Below are 12667 nucleotides of genomic sequence, written 5' to 3' on the forward strand. Positions count from 1 at the left end.
CATCACACCAAAATCTGCCAACACACAAAACAAAACCTCAAACTCTGTCAGTGCCACCTTCCCCAGTTAACTGACGTTTGAAAGGATACCTTTTAATCAGCTTTAGAAGCACTGCCTTTCACTTTTAGTCATCATCCTTTTCTTTTTGACAGAGGAAGTCAGGACAAGCAGCCTTAATTCTGTGTGCTGTTACTGTATGTAAAGTACCTTCATACCCATGTTAGGGTTTTATGTCACTCCGCAGTTTTATGGAGAAAAAGAGAACACGCAAGGCTTCTGATGAAAGGATTGCCCACTCATGGCTAAAAAAGCCAAAGCAGCAATGAAAAGTTACAAGGCCTTTTTTCTTTTTACCACCACCACACACCCCCCTCCCCATCAGAAAGCACATCAGGCACACACAGCCTCGGTATAAGAGGGTTCAGGTAGGGGCTTTTATGTCATTAGTTGTGAAGATGAGGGCTTCTTGCAAGCATTTGAAGGTGGGCTCATCACCCTCAAAGATCATGGCCATTGCTTCCTTCTGCTGGGTAAAGTAGCAAAGAAAAAGGAAGTTAATCTGGAATGAAAATATTTGGTGAGGATGCTTCCTGAAATAACCTATTTACCTTAAAGAACACTGCTAAATATTTTTAAGCTAGCACCAGCTAATTAAACAATTAAAGGTTGCAGAACTTGCCCTGAATATAGGGTCAGGTGCTGAAAGACTCTTTTGTAAATGAGGTAAACTGCTGTGGCTAGACAGAAAGCAAACTACACGCATGATCACAAGCCCTCAAAAACCAGTCTCACGTAAAGGACTTTTAGAAAAGCAAAAAAACCAGGGAGCCATTCAGTTTTCAAATCAGTCGGGAACAAATTCTCTTGCTTTTGAACACTTTTTTTCCTGCCAATAGCAACAAGATGAAAACGAAAGCGCTCTTTAAAACAGTTATTTCAGATTTGCATAGCGCAGACCTACCATCCTAGGCGAGATCAAAAGCATGACTCCACATGATACTTCCTTCTCAAGGTGGCTGGAGAACAGACTGAGAAAAGCCGAGACCAAGTTACACAACTTGACAAAGACAACTGCCATCTTTTTTCTGATGGTCAGAAACAGCCCATTCTGTCACTCAGTTTAGATGCAAGAGAGAAGAGAAAGAGAAGTCAACAACAACCTGAACTCCAAAATGAGCAAGTCCAATTATCCATGCCTTAGTGCTCTGCTTAAACTGAGGACCTTGGAGGCAGATCACAGGAAATGTTCAACAAATACAAGTGTTGGGTTGGGATAGCTGGCCACTCTGCTGGAAAAAATGCAAAAGCGAAACAAAGCAGCTGTATTGAAAGGACTCACCTATACACATGGGCGACAACTACAGATGCCTTAGCGCCCCATGGCAGCAGGAATTAAAACTGTATAGGAATTGGTCTTCTTGTCCCATGAATGACTTCAAAGTATTTCCAATCTGAAGAAACTGTCAAAGGACCGAACACTATTCATGCACCAGAATTATTATTAAAACATTTTCTACCTGAATCACCAAACCATTTCTTTTTGATACCCTTTAAGTACTTTAATGAGATCTTGAGAGTGCAGTTTTTAAAAAACGGTATCTTGCTTACCTTTTCAAAGACAAGTCATTTTGCATTTGAAAATCATATATTTTTAGCTTTGAAAATTGCATTTTGATGCAATTTTTCCTGTAATGTGAGTCAGGAACACTTGAAAGTGACTCTTTCCAAGTTCTTACAAGAACTTAGGGGTTTTCCAGCAAACCAAAACATTTAAACCCGGCCTGCTCTGGAGAGGATGCAGTTCCCTCCCATCACCATACCATCCCTCCCGTCATCCATACCACCCCTTTTAACAGGGCCATCCTCAGAGAAGACGATATTCTCTTTTCTATTTGTGCAAGATCCTACCAAAATAAAGCGTTCTAGTACCAGCTGTTTCTAAAGCAGTACAGCCCTGCCTACCTCTGTTTTGGTTATCTAACGATATCCTATGCTTTCTAGGATCGTAACTAAGCCCCAGTAGGGTAGGCATAGGCCTTCCTTCTGTGCAGCTCACTGAACAGAGTTCTTTCTGTGGGGTCTTTTGTGCTGGACCTTGAAATCCTGTCCACTCTGCCCAAATGCTAATAATCCCATGGTGTTTTTCAGAGTTATCGGGGTTGTCCTTAAACAAAATCTCACTTCATTTTCCTTTTTAGGCAGAAAGCCCAGAGCTAATTGGATGCGTTCTCTCTCTTCTTCAGTGACTAAATGTAATGCTGATGTGTGCATATAATGTGGGAATCACGTTAATCATAGGCACACAGATTTCAAAGCCAAGAGTGCTGGTTGTGATGACCTAGTCTGATCCGCAGTGTAACACAAGGCATAGAATTTCTGCCAGTGATTCCTGCCTCAAGCCCATGATTTTGCACCTCAGTTCCCATCTGTACAAACCCAAGTTGCAGCTTCCAGACACAGGGTTTGTTATGCCTCTCTCTGCTGCATAAACAAGTTCTTTGTTCCCAGAAACCTTCTACCACAATAAAGTCTTGTGGGCTTTGACCAAGCCACCTCTTCACCTTCTCTGCTAAAATGACTAGATTAAGCCTCTTATATCTCTACCCCCAAGGTAAGGTTTCCAGGCTTTGAATTATTCTATAAAAAGACCACATAGGCCTACGCTCTTGGTATCTCACAAAAATCTTGAAGATATGAGGCTCCTGCAGTACAGGCTCTTCAAAGGCCACACACTTAATCCTTCAGAAGTTAGTCATTTCAGCCCTCCAGCTGGATCCACAGCCTTTGCTTTGTCCCTGAGCATGTGTGTTATGTTTTTAGTTCTGCGTTATGTTTTAGTTCTCAGCTTATCCAATAGAATATCCCTGTGCACAAAGTAAGTTTTAAATGGATCTTAGCAGCTGCACGTAAGCAGGGCGGTGGGTCCACATTCAGAGCAAGGGCTCAGAAACTTCATGCACACTCATAACAAACACAGGGCTTAAACCAAAAGCGGTAATCAGTAAGAAAGTTTTAAGCAATTAGGCGGGCTATCACATGCAGTCTGGGCTGTTCTGGTTTAAACTTAGACTTTTAGTTTGGTCTGTTATTGCTGACTTGGTCCTTTAAAAAGCAAACTTGGCTGGAAGAGCTGCTCCCAGTACTTCCCATTACCCTGCTTGATCTGCCATACCTGTATGCATGTCAAATGCCAGCTCACCAAATGTGCTGTTCCTGTAATTACTAGCAAAAATGCATGTAATCCATGTCAAACTAGCCCTAATTTTGATGGCAAGATTCCCAGGTTTTGCAGCGATCTGATGCGACAGAGAGATCTCAAGTAGTTCACAAATATCGAAAAGTACTAACATTGTCAACGGATTAATCAGGAAATTAATAAATCATTAAGAATCCCTTTTGCTCTAGTATCTTATTATCTATACAGATATATGCACGCACAACTTCAGTTTTCAAAATCCTTGCACATAACTGCATTGTGAAAGTCACTGATTTTAAAAGAGCAAGTGAGATTTGAAGAGTTTAACAGAGATGCTTAGGTGCCATGTAAGTCCTTTAAGGTGTCCAAGATCTTAAGCAGTCCATAAGAGGTGCATGATATCACAGGGAAACCATCAACAAAACTGTTATCTAAATTGCTCTAATCAAGCTAATGAGAATTGAAAGCTCACTTTAGAGAATAAGTTTCAAGTGTTTGCTTTTCAATGTTTTTTCAGGTTTTTTCGTTTGCCAATTTCAATCATGGTTTCCATTTTTTTTTTTAATAAATTAAAGGTTATTCGTCCAACACCCCTTTGCAATACGCAGCTGCTTTTACCTGTTTATATTTACCATTTTTCTATTTTTAAAAACTGGGAGCAGGAGGAGGAGGGAGGAGCTTGGCAAATAGAGCAAGCAAAACAGTATCAACATTTTTCACTAAAAAATGCTTTTCAAAAACAAATTTTTCAACAAAATGTATTTGTAAAAATTACTGCTCTTTTTTTCATTTTATCATTGAAAATCCATCAAGTATAAATACAGCAAGTCACACATTTTTAAGCTGTTATTTTGGGCTATCTGCACAATCCAAAAATGTTTTAAGGTTATTTTCACAGACAGTAAGACTAGACACTTCTCTTTTTCTTTTCTATAAATTCTGGGAGTCTCAAGCCCCATTCAGTGGTAACAGATGGTCTAAACTTCTGACATACATTTGGCACTATTATTATTTACTCTAAGTGTAACATTACTTTTTTCTTGCAAAAGTCGGAGACACACAATCCATTGCCCGACTCCATATTGAGCGTGAGGTAATGCGTCTATCCACTGGTCAAGAAGAAACCTAGGAACCAGAGAGCTGCTTTTTCAGCAGAGTTGAGTCGGTGTTTTCATTTTCAACATGCTTTGCACTAAACATCACTAAAGCCCTTTCACTAATTCTGATCTTGTGATTTCTGCCATTGACAAGTAGGAGCAGAACCCAGCAGAGCAAAGTGATGTAGCATTGTTTCAAAAGCAACATCTAAATGTGACGGCTGCTCCATTGTCTGGCTCTTTAAACCCAGCCTGGGATTTTCCTTATGGGACAGTGCTCCAGCAAAATAAATAAAAGGGCTGTAGTCTAAACTCCAAAGCCTTCTATAAGATGTTATTGTGTTCCAGGCTCAGCAATAATAGGAGAGACATCACATTATGGCAGACGTACACTTCTGCACTTTTGGAAAGATCAAAGCTTGCCTTGTCTGCAATAACTTTGGATGGATGCAAGATGGCTTGAGCCAGCATGGTCTAAAACACAGTAGGGGGAAATGTCATCAACATCCTATGGGCTAATTTAAATCCCAGTTTCTTCTTACTGCCTCACCGACTAAAAAGCCTGAAAAACCGCATACTTACATGGCAGCTGGTAAGTACCTCAGTGGTGGGGGGAAACTGCCAGTGGACGAGGAGGCACCATAGAAGGGCTTATACCTCTAGGGGACTCTGGAAAACAGAGAGAGCAAAGAGGACATACATTCAAGTTGAAATGCTTTAAAAAGGGCTTAATTACCAGATTAATTCAAAACCAAACACTCCACCAAATCTTGACCGTTGTTCTTACAAAATGGCACAACTCGGGCAGGGACAGTTCAAGCCAAGCGGAGCAGCCATTGCCAGGTGCCAGATACTCCCCCATGGAAATCTCTGTATAGGTCACTGGTCCCGACTCTCCATTACCTCCAAACAATCCCTACATACATTGAGGTAGGGGGCCCGACGTTTCCCTCATCTTCTTTGCATCTTCTGCCAGTAGCTCTGATGGAAGTTGAGTGAGATGAGGGCTCATACCAACTTTATCCAGTCCTGGGGATGAAGTCCAGGCCGTGCCTGGAGGTCCTTCCCCCCTGCCCCTTGCAGCAGGGAGGGCTGTGTGGTGCCCAGCAGAGCCAGGAGCAGAGCTGAGCTTCTAGGTTTGCCCACAGCCTCCCAGGGATGGCACAACATGGTCGTAACAGGCTGGACACACCACTGGAGCGTGCACTGGCTGAGAGTCTCAGTGGCCTTTAAAATGTCACAATTCGACCTTCAGAAACAACCCTTAACTTCTGAATTGCCCCAGCTTGAGGATATTGGCTTTTAGTCGTGGAGGTGTTTCAAGAGCTCAGCACACACGCCCCCAGCCAGACATTGCTCCCCTGAAGGGATGGTCCCAGTGCCTGCCAGGCTACAGGGCTCCCACAAGAGCTGCAGCCCCGGGACGGTCAATGTCTGGGACACTGGGAGGGTTGCAGCCCCCGGCTAAGGAGTGGGGGGCTGCCGGGGGGCCATGGGCTAGCTGCCCGGCTGCAGGCGGGGAGCGAGGAGGTCCTGGAGGAGGTTCCTGAGAGCTGCCAGCTTCCCCACAGGAAACCTTGGCTGCATGTTCTGCTGTGCTATGTGATGATGTGTGGGCTGTAAATGTGGATGTTAATGCAGGAGCAGCATGAGCTGCTATACAGAGGAGCGACTCAGCCTTTTCTTCCTCATTAGGGACAGTAATGCCTCTGGAAAAGTTAAGCACAGGATGATTGTGGCTTGCTCAAACACACTGACTAGTTAAGCAGGACAAATGATATAACCCTCACTTCTGCTGGAGGCAAAAGCCTCCCATCTGTTTCATTCAGGGTCAGGGGCTGATCTCACACAGTCTTACAGAGTGCTGGTCCTGCCTCACTGGACAGCTAACATAGGTTAGCCAACATGAGGTCTGGTTGCATCACGTGTCTTCAGTGGGTTCCTTTCAAAACAGACTAGTTACAGTAGTTCAAAGACGCAAAAATTAGTATGTAGCGCAGTGTATTCTTCCAAAGTATGAGATCCTACTGGAGACCGGCTGCTCTCTGGTGAATGCTTATAAAATATTGTCGTGGTTTAGCCCCAGTCAGCAACCAAGCACCACACAGCTGCTCACTCACCCTACCCCCCGGTAGGACGGGGGAAAGAATCTGAAGAGCAAAAGTAAGAAAACTCGTGGGTTGAGATAAGAACAATTTAATAATTGAAATAAAAAAATAATAATAATAATAATAATAGTAACAACAACAATAATAGTAATAATAAATTGTAATGCAAAGGAAAACAATGAAAGACAGAGGCACAAACTTAAGAAAAACCAAGTGATGCAACCTCTCACCACCCGCTGACCGATGCCCAGCCAGTCCCCGAGCAGCGATCACTGCCCCCCCAGCTGACTCCCCCCAGTTTCTATACTGAGCATGATGCCATATGGTATGGAATAGCCCTTTGGCCAGTTGGGGTCAGCTGTCCTGGCTGTGCCCCATCCCAGCTTCTTGTGTGCCTGGCAGAGCATGGGAAGCTGAAAAGCCCTTGACTTTGTGTAAGCGCTACTTAGCAACAACTAAAACATCAGTGTGTTATCAACATTATTCTCATATTAATCCCAAACGCAGTACTATACCAGCTACTAGAAAGAAAATTAACTCTATCCCAGCTGAAACCAGGACAAACATCAAATGTGTTCCTCATGCAGCATTAGATAATCAGCCATGGCCCCTTTAACAGAAACACACTGTACCTTCCATATTGCCATCATCCTGCCATAGATAGGAGGTAATATTTCATTCAGCTCAACACACCAAACATTCCAGTCTTGCTTTAACACTTAACTGCAGCCACAGATAGAACCAAGTTATTTGTGGAAGACTGAGAGTAACTATTATTATTATATGTACTATTTCTCCTGTAGCATCCTTTGGGGTTCCAGTGACAGAAAAGAGCCTTGCTATGCTAGATGCCATACAAAACCAGAGCTAAATGCTGAGCTTTGCTCCTCTACAAAAAAAAAAGTTCAAATTTGATGTAGTACAGTTATAGAAACAGGACCATTTGGGTCTACAACCATCCAGCATTTTGATCCGACAATATGAAATGGCTCAAGAGGATGATACAGGAAAACACCTAAATGCAGTAAGGGGTGGGGGGAGAAAAGGAAGAAGATGAAAAGACAGCTGACTGCCAGCAGCTGAAAGTAGTGAAGACTAAACACAGAATTTGTACTGGTGACGATACACAAAAGTAACTGTGAAAATGCAGTGAAATTTTGGGATCCTGTTTCTCCAATTTTCACCTATCCAGCTTTCTCATGAACCTCCTAAGAGCAATAATTCTACAAGTCCCTAAACAGCCATTGCTCAACTATCGTTACAGCTAGGAAGACTTTTGGGGTTTTTTCTTCCTTTCTGAAAGATCTAACACAAGTCGTCTTTGCTGAACTTAGGCCAATTTCTTCTTGCCTTACCCCATCTTGACGTGTAGAATTGATCATTGTCTTATCTGTAACACCATTAGAAATGTCTGAGGACTATCATATTTCCCACCTCTGCTCCTGCCACGTTCTTTTTCCTAGACTAAACAAAACTGATTCTCTCAGCCTTTACTCACAGTTCATGTTTTCTAGGCCTCTTATCACTCTTGTTGCTCCAACAGTGACTCTTTCATCTTCGTCTACATCTTACTGACAGTGCAGTACATTCGACAGAAACATCTGTTAGGGTGTGGAGTAGGCTTACAAAGAAGGGAGAGCACTTGTACTGTAAGAAATAAAACAAATTAAGTATCAGCAGTAGATTAGCAGGAGTTATTCCATACTGCCAGATTGATTAGGCGAGACCAAATATATTGTTTCTACCTTTGGTTTCTTCTGGAGTGGAAGTAGATGGAAGAAGCTGCAGCGTTGACTGTTTCATCAACTCATACTTTCACAAAGAAGTCATTAATAAGACAGCTCTTCCCCCGTCTCTGCAAAGCAGTCAGTGACCTATCAGCGGAAAAGCTGGAGTGAAGAAGCATGTGGCTCATAAGCTTTAGTGGCACTAAAATGCTTTTGTCTGATGCTGATGAAGCAGCAGCATGGGGATATCAGATCACAGGCACACACGCACACACCCTGTGAAGCAAGGGTATAGCAAAAAACCATGTGCATCCTGTGCAAAGGAGCATGGTGGAGAAGCCCTTCAATCTGGTATCTGCTGTGCTGGCCCTGGAACAGGAGGCAGTACTGCTGTATCACACCATCTTGTGTCAAAAAAACAAACACAAAAAAATTCCTCTGTCATGCTGTCTCTTAGGTCTGCAGAGGATGCTCCTTGTGCAGCTTTTCAGCCTCACCTAGTGTAAGCCTGGTTTGGCTTATGTTTATCTGCAGGTGATGGGTTCGGAGAGTAGGGTGAATCAGAAAAGCTTCTTGCAGAACGGAGCCCCTGTGGCATGATTGTCAGCCAATCCAAAGCCCATCAAAATCCTTTTTTTTTTTTCTGGGCTCTGAGCTGAGTTTTTTGGTTGGCACCATCTCACACAGTGGTGGACCCCAGCTGCAGAAGTAGCCTACTCCTCTCCCTCATTTTCCCCTTCCAGAAAAATCACAGGGATGCACCCTGCTCTGCACCATTCTGCTGTGGGAGTTCACTGGGTCCCTTGCTGGGGCCATCTATCAGCATCAGCTTTCGCAAACAAAGCCTGAGAATCTTTCACAGAACAAGCTGGAAAAGTGTGAGAAATTGGGAGGTGGGGGAGCAGCAGGGGGAGGTGGGGGAGGAGAAAGTGTTTTTCCTCTGAGTCCTAAAGAAAATTTTGAGCCCACGGTTTGTTTATAATTTGATTTTATTCAATCTTTACTATGGTAAATAAAGGAAGGGGAAAGCTAGGATTGTCTGGAATAGGCTCAGATCCAAACTATGCTGCTGAGAAAAGGAAAAATAGTCAGAATAGCCACATGCACAAACAGGCAGCTAATTCCGCCAATTCTTTACTTGACCACATCACTCCCCACCCTGTACACCTCAGTTACTGCCTCACCCATTTCAAAATAGGGATTACGCTGTGCTGCTTCTCCAGTACCCCATGGGCTCACAGCCTGATTCTCTGCTCCCCTCTTTCTTTAATCATTTACACTGATGCCAAGACTGAGTAGAAAACTATCAGGTCAAGAGCCAGAGCTTCAGCTAATGGATAACCACCATTCGTGTTAGCGAGGGGCTCTCCCCTACTGCACACCACTTCATGGGATGAGATACAGGGAAGAGAGCCCTGAGATTCTTCTCTAAACCCACCTCAGTTTGTCTAGACATGTACCAGCACTTTCCTGAACGTCCCTTCACCTTATCTCTCAATCCCCTTTTTCTCAGCGACTCCTCTCTGCAGCTCCTGCCATCTCCAGCAGCATTTGTAAGAGGCCTTCTGCCCCCTCAAATCTTCACCTCACGGAAGGCTCCTCCTCAATGTTTCCTCTTCTGTCCGTGTGTGGCAGGGGGAGGAGGGTGTTCTTCAGGTTCCTTCCTGCTTTGATATCACTCTGTGGGAGAATTTCAGACCTATCATTTGCAAGGGGGGGAAATCTCTGCAGCAGAAGACTGCATGGTAAGCATCCTGTTGTGGCCCAGCCTCCATTGTTAACCTAGATCCCTTGTAAGATATTAAAAAAAAAAAAAAAAAAAAAAGGCAGGGGGGAAGGTTAGGGGGAATTTAAATCAGTACTTAAGTAATAATACTATCACAAAATAGATAAGTCTATTCTTCTGGAATCTTTGGTCTTAAGCATTTACAGATGGAAAATATGGACATCCTTCTGCATATTATTTTTCCCAGTGCATTTTACTTGGCAGCTCAAAACCTTATAGCAGGAAGATGGCTGTATAATTTCAGGGATCAGTTCAAAGCCTTTTGCCGTAGCAGATCATCTGGTGTTTGACCTACACACAAACTGAAAGCCTTGGGAAGAACACCACCCTGGGATTTTAAGATCCTTTAAAATCAAAATCTGTGTAACCACTGTGCATATACACACATCTAAAATGCACACAGGAGTTCAGGTCCTAACAGTATTTAGGGCCCCAGTTGATACCATCCACACGCAACAGCAGCAGCAAGCTGAAGTTCCTACATGCACCCTGCTCACCGACCAAATACAAATCTAAGTTACAGCTCAGGTTAATGACTTGACATATGTCAGGCTTTTCACTGAGGTTGGAGCTATAATACAGTAATTAACAGGTTAGGCAGCCTGAAGCATACACAGTTCTGGCAGCTCAGCTGGCCTGAGATAATCAGGTAAATGGCGATAGCCTCACCACCTGTCTGACCCAGAAGGTGCCTCAGTCTCACTCCATCGGCATGCAAGACTATGAATTTAATTTGCTCCCCCATTCCACCTAGTCCCCACGCTCCTTGCCTAGCCAGGGAACAAGCGTTTCCAAGGGCATGGTGTATGATGTGCATGTTGAGAACACCTACATCTGCGTTCGTAACCTCCGAGTCAGCTTCAGGCACGCACAGCCCATGCGCACGCAGCCAGCCCTGCTCTCCAGGGGCCCGGGATCACACGTGTGATTCGGTCAGCCAAAACACGTTGCGTTTATCTGCCTACATGAGCCAGTGCTCCGCTCCCGCCAACAGCCATTCTTGTTTATTCTATATCTGTCTGCCTTTCCTGGCACCCTGTGTTGTAGCATCTAAGAGCCAGCAAGGCGCAAGCAGTAGGATGGATCAACTCATTTCGTTCAGGTGCCCAAATAGCCAGTGGGTGGGTAATGGCTTTTGGTCAAAAGCCATGCTAAGACAGTGTTCGAAAGGAAGGCTTGATGACAAAATACAGAACTTAAAGTGCCCAGTCTCTAACGACGATGAATTTAAACAAACTGAAAATCTTAAAAAGCTATTTCCTCGGGCACCAGAGAAGTTCAGATCATGCTGGGAGTTCAGGATTCACATTGTGACTCATCCTAGGTGACACGCTATGCTTTTATTCTTCACTTACTTTCCTCAGAAACAATCACTTGATTTTTTCGGATAAACATCTGTCAGGAAACAGATCATATCCTATAGGAACAGAAGGAGGAAACTAAGCTTTGTTCATGAAATGCTAAGAATGTATTTTTAATGACAGAGGCCTGGGGCAGTTTCCCGTAATTAGTTTACAGGAGTATGTCAGAAAGGCTCTGGCAGGCTGCACAGTGCTCATAAATCTGCACGACTGTGAAGTGTTCCAGGGTCCCTTCAAAGGGACTGGACCAGAGGCAAAAATAGCAGGATGCCCTTCATGTGGTAATCGCAGCCTCTGCATACCAGGAGCTATCAGGAATCTTAATGAGGAATCCACTCTCTGGAGACTTTTACCTCTAGTCTACACCAAAGAGAAGGGAGGGGAGAATAAATAAATAGAAGTGCTCACATTCTTTGACAGATCCAAAATGGGCTTCCAGAGTTTTTAATGTTCCCTCATTACTGACCAGCCATGACCCTGTAGACAAAAGAAGTCAATATATTCTTCATGAGAAATAAGGCCAAGTTCCCAGGCAAATTTAAATGCATCTCCACTGGCGTCACTTGCACTTGCTCCAAGAGAATCCCTCCAGTGCCAGCATGGTCCCCCAGTCCTGTATCAGGTAATGTGGAAGGCAGGATATATTTTCTGCCAGGGTACAGGGGAGCGTCAGAGCTGGTATGTTCAAGATTCAGAAAGAGAGAATCTACCCACTTCAGTGGGGTAGAGGCACCTTCAGTCAGGCTCACAGCGCTTGGAAACTGTTTGAACAGGGGAGAGAGCAGCAGCTGCTAGTATGCCCAGGAGGGAGAGGCTGGCTTCACCTCCGGTGAGATACCTCCAGGAAAGACTGCGGCTGTCCAGTGGTTTTGGGTTGTGAAAGTAGTTTCTTCCCACGAAGATGCAGACACCTAGATAGCAAATTTAAAACGACGAGTTTCCATTAATTTCTCTTAGGTTGTTTGTTTGGGTTTTTATGGGGGGTTTTTTTTTGGTTGGGGTTTTTTTTGGTGTTTGGGGTTTTTTTTCCCCTCCAAACCCTGGAGGTGTTTTACAGAGGTCCTGATGAATATCACTGCTCCACTGGTAGGTACCACAGCAGTAATGGAGAAACTTCTTTTTGTCTGGGGGGTGTTTTGCCCCTAGGGAAGAAGGGCATGCCAGTCATCGTCACCATCCTTGCAGCCCCCCAACACAGCTCCTTTGCTTGCCTTCCACAGAGCCGTGGAAACATTTCCTTATTCTCTGCTTGTGGTTTCTGCAGACTGAAGATAAAATCTGAGCAAATCAAGAATGAGGAAAGAATAAAATTGCAACAATAATACTAAGAGAGATAGCAGTACTTAAAACCTCCTTCAAACCTTGTACCCAAGCATCTTAAGGCACTTCACA

At 44.0% G+C, this 12667-nt stretch overlaps 1 long non-coding RNA gene across 1 annotated transcript; it reads right to left on the reverse strand.

The window, feature by feature from the left end:
- Positions 1-6630: 6630 nt before the first annotated feature.
- Positions 6631-12259, reverse strand: LOC142404806 (uncharacterized). The gene is made up of 3 exons (XR_012773954.1): positions 11684-12259; positions 8147-9808; positions 6631-8048 (listed from the first exon to the last, which is right to left on the reverse strand). It is a non-coding gene; the product is annotated as an uncharacterized LOC142404806 (long non-coding RNA).
- Between the last annotated feature and the right edge of the window lie 408 nt (positions 12260-12667).

This window comes from Mycteria americana, chromosome 1, assembly GCF_035582795.1.
Source record: "Mycteria americana isolate JAX WOST 10 ecotype Jacksonville Zoo and Gardens chromosome 1, USCA_MyAme_1.0, whole genome shotgun sequence".
In the NCBI taxonomy this organism is placed as follows: Eukaryota; Metazoa; Chordata; class Aves; order Ciconiiformes; family Ciconiidae; genus Mycteria; species Mycteria americana.